This window comes from Toxorhynchites rutilus, chromosome 2, assembly GCF_029784135.1.
Source record: "Toxorhynchites rutilus septentrionalis strain SRP chromosome 2, ASM2978413v1, whole genome shotgun sequence".
Taxonomy (NCBI): domain Eukaryota; kingdom Metazoa; phylum Arthropoda; class Insecta; order Diptera; family Culicidae; genus Toxorhynchites; species Toxorhynchites rutilus.
In genome coordinates, this window is record NC_073745.1 from 213,378,776 (window position 1) to 213,391,348 (window position 12,573).

At 38.1% G+C, this 12,573-nt stretch overlaps 1 protein-coding gene across 10 annotated transcripts in view; it reads right to left on the reverse strand.

Moving 5' to 3' along the window:
• Window positions 1-12,573, reverse strand: part of LOC129767692 (potassium voltage-gated channel protein Shab) — a 339,910-nt gene that overhangs the window by 186,490 nt on the left and 140,847 nt on the right. The window contains exon 3 of one of the 10 annotated variants that reach the window (XM_055768830.1): window positions 2,031-2,060. The exons of the other annotated variants lie outside the window; for them this stretch is intronic. The gene's annotated coding sequence lies outside the window, so the exon portion shown is untranslated. The remainder of the gene's footprint in view (window positions 1-2,030; window positions 2,061-12,573) is intronic. 10 annotated transcript variants of the gene reach the window in all.

The following is a 12,573-nucleotide window of genomic DNA, read 5'->3' on the forward strand; positions in this document are numbered from 1 at the left end:
CCACTTTGTTCAGCCAGAAAAGAGATATTAACGTTCAAAACCTTGCAGTTCAGCGTCACTCTCATTTTCAAAACTTTGAACTTACACTCCGGTACCGAAATGAAAGACGTAGTCCTACGTCCAAATGTATAATTTTCTTTGCTGCAATAGGTGCGTATTGATGTAAATATTACTGCGAATTATCGAGAAATGGTGATGCTTAAATCGTAATATTTTTTCTTTATACTCTTGTTCGGATGGGGATTCAAAAACGTCCAGATAGCAGCTAACTCGCAGCTGGAATGTTCTTATTAATACAATTCTACAATTATATAATTTCACCTGCATTTTAGTTTTATCTTCCGTATTATGCGAAACAGTTTCTTCTGCTAATTCTATGTGAAAGCACACAATAGCTATTAGTTTTGTTTAATTTGATTTAAATTCATTACCTTTATCTTCATTTTCATCGGTGAAATTAGTAGGTTATAATAATAATTATAAGACTTGTAAATAACTATAGGAGTAGAGTGTACATATAGTTATAGGCATGGCATAATTTTAGGAATAAGTTTTACAAACCTTAGAATAGTGTAAATATTGTGAGATCATGTTTTAACCTTAAAATAAGCAAACACACGTTTTGTTTATAATTTTTTGACAGTTCACATCATGTTTTACTGCCTGACATTTCTCGTCGTTTATTATTCATCACCACGCTGACAGCTACGAACGGGCTGAACTCACCTAACTACTGCACAAAACTGCCCTGTGGTTTTTTAACAACTCCCATTGCCTGTGGAACGAACGCTGCATTTGACTCGTGTATCTGCGTTTTTTGAAGGGCAACTGAATTGAGAAAATGATTTTTCAACTCACTCACATAAAATAACGCTCACTTGTTGAACATAACAATCGTTTCGATCAAATCCGACAAATCCAGATACAAATACATGAAAATCGATGCAATGCTTCCATCGAACAAAATAGCACTGCTGTCTTGTTATATATTCCATCCTTTCCATTCTTGTGTGGAGCTGTGTGTGATATCAGCATTAGGAAAGAATGCTGTCTGCTCGCTAGCTGGATTGAAACTATGATTTCGAATCGCGGATGGCAGAAACGAATGCTCGTTATTGACGGTACGGGTAGGTAAGCACACAAATTTGCAGAGAAAAATATATGGGAAAATGAGAATGCTTCCAAATTTCATTAATTTAAATCGCTTAAGGAAATAGTTATTGGCATTAAAACTATTTCAAAAAATCGTGGCTTGTTTTCTGATTTGACACCCTCACTGAAAAGTTTATTCCTATATAATAACAGTGGCCGAATGTGCCCTCGCAATAACGGAAAAGTTAGGCAATTTCTTCAGAATAACGATGTATAATTTGGTCTATATTTTTTCCAGAAAATACAAGTTATCTCCTATTAAACTTGGCGATGCCGATCCATTTGAATCTGTCTCATTTCTGAAAGATCTAAAGATCTGTCGACAAACCCGACAACGAAACGTACGTGAAGACAGATTTTGGACAACTGCCCGGGCTAATACTTCATTTGACTACAATACGAGGTGATGTCCCTGCCAAGTTTGAGATTGTTTTCGCTGACAAATTTGCATGGAAACTGATAATCAGGCGAGGAATTTTCAGCTGTAGACTACCGACTATGACTTCCGTGACGAACAAGTCAATGGACTCAAAACAGATGGAGACAAGGCGCTACATCCTGGAGAAACTTCAGGGGTACCTTTACAACGAAATGGATATCATCAACAAGGGTATTAATCCACTTAGTTGCCAACAATTTCGCCCAATGGAAAACATTGGACAACTATCAAGAGAAAGTAGTAGAAGGTAAAGAAAACGTTGCACAGATGGTCTAATATTGAAACAACATAGCCACTAAAGTTGACCAAGCAGTGTGTGCAACTGATGATGGTGGGAATTCCAAAGAAAGTTCCGTTCAATGAGCTGCGATAGGAAACGATGGAAAAATTTGAATCAACTCAATATGATTTAACCAACTACTTCCACCACAATACTCACGTTCGCTGGATGGGTTCAGAAATGACATACCTGGAAGAAAAAAAAAGAAGCGTGGTTAATTGGGTCCATTCAGTAAACGCTCTCAGCAGGTAATATGAGCACACGTTCGCAAGCAAATTGGCTCAATTTCCATCTAATCAATCAAAAATGAATTAAACTCGATAACACATTCGTTGATCAGCGCTGCAGCTAATCCGATTTCGACGATATCCGAGCGTTCAATCCAACCGACGGTAGGTTAGTATATAGATGGTTAGATATACGAAATAGGTCGATGGGGTGAAATTTTAATGAAACATTTCACCTTTTGCGAACATTGTCTTCACGTTCCATGCCTGAACAAGGAGAGAATGTGCGCTACGCCATCATCAGACCATAATCAGTCTCTTTATAATTCATTTGATGCCTGCTGATTAGGCTGCTGGTGGCATAAAAGGTGGTATGTGTCTGAAACGGATGCTATAAACACCACCTGTTCTCATATTCTGTGCTTTAACTCAATAAAATGATAACAATAGAAATGAGCTAGATAACTTTCGGCTGCTTATTGCGTAGTGACATCGCAATATCGAACGAGGAGGTTTCATATATCCCTGTCGAGTAATTTTAGTTTTGTATCGGGTGGAAAGGTGGTTATTTATACGAACAAAAGATTTTGGCGTATCATGTGCGTGTGCTACACTAATATGAGAGAAAGCTAGTTTATTGCAAGGAATGTTTATTTTCGTATTCTTCTTCTCTTGGAGAGCTTCTCAATAAATCTTGGAAATTTTTTTTTTTTTTTTTATCCAAAATATATATTTTATTAAGGCTCATATGGCGTCAGCCTAACGGGGCCGGGAGTTCAATATTTTGACAATGTTTGCTTAGACTATGTTAGTAATATGTAACCGATTACTCGCGGTTGACTCGAGGTTAGTATTACAAGTGTTCTCATAATAGGTATGTCGCAGTCTTCGATGCTCTGTACGTGTGCCCGACACGGGATACTTCATATTGGGATGCAGCTGACCATTAATCAGCAACGCCCCCCTAGTCTGTACCCCATGTCTAGCGTGGTGCGTCTTTCTCGACTCGAGGAATCCAGGATAGAATGGTCACTAGCCGGCGCAATCATCAGCTCGTGTAGAGTTGTCATGAGCGGTACAACCTTTGGCTCTTGTTGAATAATCAGTGGACTGCACAACCTTCGGCCCGTGCATCTGTAAAGAGTGTGTGTATGTATTGCCGCGACTAAGTAAAAGTTTATCGTTCGGATAGGAGGGATATGAAACGGGGACACAACGAAGGAAACATCATTAAACGTTGACATCGGCGTTTCTGAGGAACAGGTATAGATGAAGCAGAAGATCAGGATCCCGGCTGCCTAAGATATCCCGGACGGGGATATCCGATTGTCTGCCTTGTGCTCTCAGTGCTCTAGAGAGCTGAGAGCGAGCAGCATGGAACCGGATACACGACCAGACAACATGCTCGATGTCGTGGTAGCCATCGCCACAATCACAAAGATTGTTTGCTGCGAGCCCAATGCGATAGAGATGCGCGTTTAGGTTGTAGTGATTGGACATAAGCCGAGATATCACGCGAATGAAATCACGACCTACATTCAATCCCTTGAACCATGCACTCGTCGAGACCTTAGGGATAATCGTGTGTAACCAACGACCGAACTCATCACCACTCCACATGCGCTGCCAACTTACGAGCATATACTGACGAGGAATGTGGAAAAATTCATTATAAGCAATTTGCCTTTCAAAAAGTGTGCCTTCTAAAGCGCCCACCTTAGCTAGCGAGTCCGCTTTCTCATTCCCCGGAATCGAGCAATGAGAGGGAACCCATACTAAGGTAATCTTGAATAATTTTTCGACCAAAACACTCAATAGTTGTCTTATTCTAGTTAGGAAATAAGATGAGCGTTTATCAACCTTCATTGAGCGGATTGCCTCTATTGAGCTGAGACTGTCTGAAAAAATAAAATAGTGGTCGATGGGCAATGTTTCAATGATCCCTAATGCGTAATATATCGCACCCAGTTCAGCGACATACACGGAACAAGGATCTTTGAGTTTGAAAGAGGCACTGGAATTTTCATTGAAGATGCCGAAGCCAGTGGACCCGTTTATGAATGAACCGTCAGCAAAGAACATTTTATCAGATCTAACTTTCCCATATTCTGCCGAAAATATCGGCGGAATAGAATCGGAGCGTAGGTGATCTGGGATTCCATGGATTTTTTGTCGCATGGACAGATCAAAAATGACAGAGGAATTGCAGAAGTATGGGAAGCAAACTTGGTTGGAGATGCCTGGTGAAGGGTGCACGTCGTGGGTAAGGTACTCATGGTATAAAGACATAAAACTTGACTGAGGAGTCAGTTGGAATAGATTTTCGAAGTTATCAATCACCAATGGATTCATGATCTTGCAACGGATGAGAAATCTGTAGGATAGTTCTGTGAACCGAAGAGTAAGCGGGGGTACTCCTGCCAAAACTTCGAGACTCATCGTATGTGTCGAATGTAAACACCCCATGGCTATACGCAAGCAACGATATTGTATTCTCTCCAGCTTGAGAATATGAATCCTGGCAGCTGATCGGAAGCAAAAACTGCCATATTCTAACACTGATAATATCGTTGTTTTGTACAACTGGATGAGGTCTCCTGGATGGGCACCCCACCATGTTCCGGTAATTGTTTGGAGAAAATTGATTCTTTGCTGGCATTTCTGTTTCAAATACGCAATGTGTCTCCCCCAGGTTCACTTAGAATCAAAATATACACCCAGGTATTTGAAAAACATTGAGTGTTGGATCGTTTTGCCGGATAGGTGAAGCTGGAATTGGGCGGGTTCGTGCTTCCTAGAAAAAACGACCATTTCAGTTTTCTCCGTAGAGAATTCGATACCCAGCTTGAGGGCCCACGTGAACAGATTGTTCAGGGTATCTTGCAACGACTTTTGCAGAACGACGGGATTAGTACCCGTGATGGAAATAACTCCATCGTCTGCAAGTTGTCTCAGCGTGCAGTCTCTAGTTAGACAATCATCCATACCATTGACGTAAAAACTGTACAAGAGGGGGCAAATTGATGGCAATTAAGGATATTCAGACGGCGCCAGTGGTTGTATGGTTAGCGTAACAGCCTCACAATCCGATCGGCCTGGGTTCAATCCCAGCTGGCGTCGTTGGGATTTTCTGAGGCGAAAAATCTCTGGTTACGTCTTCCTTCGGAGCGGAAGTAAAAGAAGTTGGCCCGGCTCATGAGTTGTTGAGTCTGATAGGTAGGAACAGGTGGAGTCGCCTCCCTGATGTCGGTGATTGGCACTAAAGTGGCGGAAATAGGCCGACGAAAAATAAGCGAAGATAAAAAAAATAAAAAAAAGGATATTCAGACCGTCTTCAATTCGTTCCAGAACATCTCAAACCGAAAGTTTGTACAATCCTTGTGCTCCCATATGTTCAATCAGGACTTCAATGACATTTGAAGAACAAACTCCACAACAGTAATTTCGCTAGTGTTGTCAACGATAGTTGTCACACAGTATCAAGTTTCTATCGCTCCATTTCAACCACAGGTTATCATCGTACCTTCATCTAAAGCACGTCATGTCAAGCACTGTAGTGATTTACTAGCTCGTGTGTACAAATTCATTACAACGACGCACCTTCCGTTGGTGCTGATGAAAATCTCACCCGAAGCGGAAGTCGTTGCCGAGCACAGTATTCCGCCCGGGAAGAACAGTTCCACCCTGGACAAAACAATGCCACGAAGTGGTTCATTTGCATTCATTACCATATACTCAACGGCGAAAAAAAAAATTGTGGCACATCATTGAGATTTGCCTCGAAAGTCGGAAATATGGCGGAATTCGCTGGATAAAATCTTGAACAGAGGAAAAAAAACACTTTCACACCACAAACAGAATACCGCGTCCTTACGTGGTGAGCGCTTGATTCGCTCCCCGATGTTGCACACATTTGTTATTCCATAATTGATTATTATTAAACCACCAATTTCAGAGGGTATTTTACGTACATGCATGATTTGCACTATAAAAACGGGAATAAAGTACGATAAATATTTCAGTCGTATATAAATGTTTGTTTCGAGCGTGAAGCTTGAGGAAGTGAATATAAGTGTATACTTTATACCAGCGACGTCGTCGGCAATCTCCGATTTGAGATTACGTGCTCTTGGGAATGGTTATAACTTCTACTGTTGCTGCTGTATAAAGCAACAGTTTTGGCTTTTCACTCGTGTAATGTTCAATGTCCGTCCGATTTGGCAGCTGGATAAGTTAGCCAAACAGTCAAATTCAATGAAACGATTCTACTTCGGAGTGCTCGTTATAAATAAGTATTAAACGTGCTGAATATGATGACAATTAAGAAAGCCGAAATTATATTTTTGTTGCATGGTTATTGGGTGAAAAATTTGAATTATGACAGAAATTCATTTCAATACTCAGAACTAAAATACTTTGGAGTTACGAGATTGAAAATGCAAGGTTAATACTTTTTCGGTGGGACTGAGTCAAGTGAAATAACAGGCCATATCAAGAAACAACCCAACTGTCAAAAAATATGAAACTATGACGCTGAATTTTCTTGGGGATTCGGTCATTTAAACAAAAAAAAAAAAACGAAGGCCTATAAGAACAATATTTGTGACGATGATAGCTCTGAACTCCTGATCACAGTGTACAATAGTCCAGAGCACGAATTAAGGAGGGAATTTGCGCCTAGAGCTCGACAGTTATTCTCTAGACAAAGTTGTTACAAATGAGTGACCAAAATTTTAAGTAAAATCAAACATCTAACTATCTAACTGCTCTAGGGATCATTGAAACACTGCCCATCGACCATTATTTTATTTTTTCAGACAGTCTCAGCTCAATAGGGGCAATCTGCTCAATGAAAGTTGATAAACGCTCATCTTATTTCCTAACAAAAATAAGACATCTATTGAGTGTTTTGGTCGAAAAAAAGAGCCAAAGGTAGTACCGCTCATGACAACTCTACACGAGCTGATGATTGCGCCGGCTAGTGAGCATTCTATCCTGGATTCCTCGAGTCGAAAAAGACGCACCACGCTAGATATGGGGTGCAGACTAGGGGGGCGTTGCTGATTAACGGTCAGCTGCATCCCAATAGGAAGTATCCCATGTCGGGCACACGTACAGAGCACTGAAGACTGCAACATCCCAATTATGAGAACACTTGTAATACTAACCTCGAGCCAACCGCGAGTAATCGGTTACATATTACTAACATAGTCTAAGCAAACATTGTCAAAATATTGAACTCCCGGCCCCGTTAGGCTGACGCCATATGAGCCTTAATAAAAATATATATTTTGGATAAAAAAAAAATCTAACTTTCTTATATTCATAAATAGAGGTAAACATAGTTCGACAACAGGGTTACCACATATACAGAATATTCTGTATTTTACAGATTTTTCGTCAATTTTCAGATACAGAATTACAGATTTTAAACAAAAATACAGAATTTACAGATTTTTTAAAAATTCAATGTTAAGTGCATACATAGATACCTTGATTTATAAAAATGTTGAACGCAACGCAACGAGATGGCTTAAGCGAAATCTTGAGCGATTTGAACAGCTTAAACTGTTATTTTCGTTCCAAGTTAAGTATGATCATAATCAATCCGCCAATCTATGTTGACTCATTTCCAGTAAAACCTGTTTTTGTGCGGTTTTTTTTTGTGCGATTTTTTTTGGTGCGATTTTCTATTCTTGTGCGGTTTTTTTTGTGCGATTTTTTTGGTGCGGTGTATGAAAAGAAGCATATTTGACGAAGATATCGTCCATTTAGTTTTTTTGCGATGGTTTATATGCATTTCAGTACGAAAAAAGCATATTTGAGTCTGAATTATCCACTTCTGAAATCATTCCCCTCCTCTTATCAAATGGTTTTGCATGACATGATTTCTAACAGCAACACGTTTCGACATGCAACTAAAAGCACAAAACAGCCGCGCGCAACCGAAAAGGCAAAGTGTCCCACCGCAAAGCAGGGAAACAAAAGGAAATTGAACGGTGAATGGCGTGGATTTGAGTTATTTTCTTAGGGGCAACTTTTTTTATGCGGTCTCTATCTACCCTATCCCTATCCAAAAAGTTTTTTTCAAAATGTGTACCGAACACGATATTTTAAAGCTACTGGTGAAGTTTTGCACGATTTTTTTTATGCGCCTTTTTTTGTGCGGTCCCTATCCCCCGCCTGTATACGATCCTAAGCTAAGGTTCTTTTGTAAGATACTTTTTGGTAACATTCATCAGCGTGTGTTGAGCGATTTTTTTTGCTTTACAATGCAAACAAAACAAAATCCGGAAATCGGTTAGCATCCACATCTATAGACTCTATTTTGAAAGCCAAGAGAACTATGCATCGGCTCAAGGGGGAGCTTCAAGAATGAAATTGATGAAAAATTTTAAGACAAAGTTAAACAAAACCATGTACAAAAATCATACAATTCAGATAATCATGAGTAAACCTTTCAATGATTTATATATTTTGTTGGATTGATACGTAGTGGACGTGGACGTAGTTATTCTGTAACAACACAAAGATGGTCAATAAGGGCCCTGAGTTTTGAACTTACGATCGTCCGCTTACTGAGCGAACGCGCAACCACTGCGACTACGAAGACCCCCTAAAGTGAACTTGTTCATTCATATAATTTTTGGACATTCAATATTATGATGAAAATTTCCACCATTATGCAAAGAAGGATCAACAACCCATACATAAGAAAAATGAATTCAAAATGAAAATAAATGAAAATTTTTCGATTCAGATTTTTTTTGCTAAAAATACAGTTGCACAGATTTTTTCAGAAAATTTTACTGAATTAAATGTGACAACGCTGTTCGACAATGTTGTACCCCCAGTTCTTTTATGCAACTTTTAGAACAAAGTTTTATCCTATCATAAAATATATATTAGGGCTTTTAGGGCTCACCAAGACAAACATTTTGCAATGCAGAACATGTCAATATATTCATTCTCCTCAAAGTTATTGATATTCCTTCCCAAAAATATGTCCATTTAATTTGTTTTTCGTTCTTTCTAGTGCAAACAGAAAACATATTCATTGGCGGCATTTTGAAAGGGTATACAGCGCGGACTCGATTATATACAGTTTTTGATTTCTTTTCAATGTATATAATCAAATCCTGTATATAATCGAACCAAAAAAAATTTTCTTGTTCGTTTTTTTTGCATGTATTTTTTGTTTTTTGAATATAAAAGAGGAATTTTTGTTATCGTAGGACTTCGAATATATAACCGGCTAGAAACCATCATTATATATATACTAGAATGATACTCTTCAATACAAAAACATTTGGAGACACGATCGTTTCACGAAGCAATAAACGCTCTCAGAATCAACGGTCTAAAGATCACTCAGAACAGAAAATCCGAAAATAATCGGGTGTGTGGTGGAGTCGCGGTGTCGACAGCAACCGCTATGGAACAAATTGTCATCTCCAGTTTTCCACCGATGACCGCAGATCTCACCGTTGAAAAACACCTTCTCCACATCAGGCTTTAAATGCTCTGCATTTTGACATCACTTTTAACCCGGAAAAAGTAACGTATTCAGATTTATTGGTATATTGGTATATTGATTTATTGGCGATGATGATGTTTTGAATTACAGAAGCTTTCTCAGACTCTCAGCCTTTATCAGTTAATTTGCCTCTAGTCTTGGAAAGGCCAATTTGGGTAACTAAACTAAACACTCAGCCTTGAGAAAGGCTGTTTGGATGACAGATAAATCGCTATTTGGATGACAGATAAATCGTGAACGCTGTGGAATCGCGAATAGCTTGTTTATATATATATATATATATATATATATATATATATATATATATATATATATATATATATATATATATATATATATATATATATATATATATATATAAAGAATGGATTTCTGTCTGTCTGTCTGTCTATCTGTCTGTCTGTCTGTCTGTCTGTCTGTCTGTCTGTCTGTCTGTCTGTCTGTCTGATTCTTATGGACTCGGAAACTACTGAACTGATCAACATGAAAATTGGTATGTAGGGGTTTTTGGGGCCGGCGAAGGTTTTCGTGATAGTTTGAGACCACTCCCCTCTCTCCTAGGGGAGGTTGCCAAACAAATTAAACACAAATTCCTACATTACTCGGGAATTAATCAAGCAAATGAAACGAAATTTGGCATATGGAGGTTTTAGGGTGCAATAAATGGTTCTATGGTGGTTAGACTTTCCACCCCTCTCTCTAAGAGGGGTCTGTCATACAAATGAAACACAAACTTCTGCATAACTCGAGAACTAATCAAGCACAATTTGGGATGTAAGGGTTTTTGGGTATGAGAAATGTTTCTATGATATTATGACACCCCTCCCTCCTCTGGAATGGAGAGGGGGTCCAATAAAAAATATTACACATATTTCAACCAAAAATATTCCAACCAAACATGACAATTGAAAATTTCCGCAAAACTCTGAAGGGAAAAGGGAAAATTCGGAAAAATATCATATGTTCTACGCACGATGAAACGCACTCCTATATCTTCTTCTATCTAAACCAATAAAAAAGTATCGGCGAATGTGTTGATAAGAGCAGAACTTGAGGAAGGAATTGTCCGATTTATGCCTGTCTGTATAAAATATTTATTCCATGTAACGGAGAAAAATGTTATTTGCAAGTGGTTGACAAATCTTGAACGAGAATTGTGTCTGAAAATAATCTGATATTATAATGATGAGTTTTGTTAGAAATACTAGGAATTTTATAGTAAAAGGTAAATTCAATGGGGTCGATTAGAAGATCAATCGATGAACAGTTCTGCGATTGGACCCATGAACTTGCTCATAGTAAGAAAACGTGAATGTTTGAAGGTATTGATAACAAAAAAACAAATTTTGGACGGGACGAAGTTTGCCGGGTCAGCTAGTTATCAATAAATTGAAAACGAGTGAAGCCTCAATTGTAATATTCGGACGACTATCAGTGCTTATCAAGACAATCATTTTGCAATGCAGAACTTGTCAATATCTTGATCCTACTCAAACTTATTATTTTTTTTTTACCCAATAGCTCATGATTTAAAATTAAGCTTTTTCAAATACAAAAAATAACATATTTTTCAAACTTCCACATTATGTAGTGTCAAATATACCTTTTAAAATGCCGCTAATGAACATATTTTCTATGTGTCCTTCGTAGAAATGAAAAGGGCCTATTTTGACAAATTCTTCATGGCCGAATGTTTGACTTGGCAAGCTATAAATGTTTGTATGTAGAATTGGAAATATATAAGCAACAGAAAAAAAGAAAAATGGTGATCCTAATGAAACCTAGGAAGAAAGCGATAAATCAATAATATCAAATGATATAAAAAAATCAAATCATAAATCACTCACTGATATGAGCCTCTTCCTCCGAGCTGATTCAGAAATATCGAGGTCTGCCGCAATCCTACGCTTCGAGACTCCCTCCCGAAGCCTCTATCGGGACATTTGAGAATTTCTGGAGTTCATTTCTTCAAATCAGTTTTCTTCTTGTGGGTCCCGTTAAAGCTTTTGGTTGAATACATTTTTTAACTTTTTTTCAGAGCAAAACTCTGGTGCGAACTTTTGCCCCACAAGGAATTTTTGAAATATTCGAAGTAAAAAAAAACTCTTGGGCTTTTTCACAAAAACGAATACGCACTATCATCTACTATAGAATATAAGGTCTTCTTGACAGTGTAGGTACGAACTTTCCAGTTATTTTAGGTAAGTGTATTGTCATCTCCAAAACTCAAAAAAAAATAGATCAAAACATCGCAAAACTCTTTTTATCTCATAACATTTTGCCACTTTCATGAAATGTATCTTGTTTATATGTTTGAGCTGCTGTTGTAATAATGTATCAAACAAATACACTGTTGTCGAAATTTTATGCTCGTTTGATTCAAAAAGGCCTATGCGCTTTTTTGCCCCGTGGGCACCTTTTTTATTGGGTTTCAGTAGATTTTTATTATATCAAGTATGAAATACATGTATTTCGTTTTGGAATACTTGGATGTCATTTCCATTCCCAATTTCCGCAAAAAGCTTCATGTCGTCAGCTTATGCAAACACATTGCTACGCTTGAGAACGAAGAAGACGACCAAGATGAGAGCCTTGAGGGACTCCAGAAGTAACTTTTACTGGATTTGAGAGAGAATTTTGAAAATGAATAATTTGTTCACGATTTGTTGGATAAGAATTTACCCTGTTTAAGAGTCCTTGTTCCATTCCAAATTTCTGCAATTTGAAGAGTAGTAATGGAATGTTGATGCGGTCAAATGGTTTACTGAAGTCGTCTTAATCAAATGAAACAATAATTTTCCCCCTTTATTATTATGTTTCCAGTCCATGTTATCAATATCATCAAGACTACCAATAACAATACATAACGCAAGTTTTTAGCGGACAAAAATGAAAGCAAAATTCAAGACACTCATTATGACGAAACGGACATTCTAAG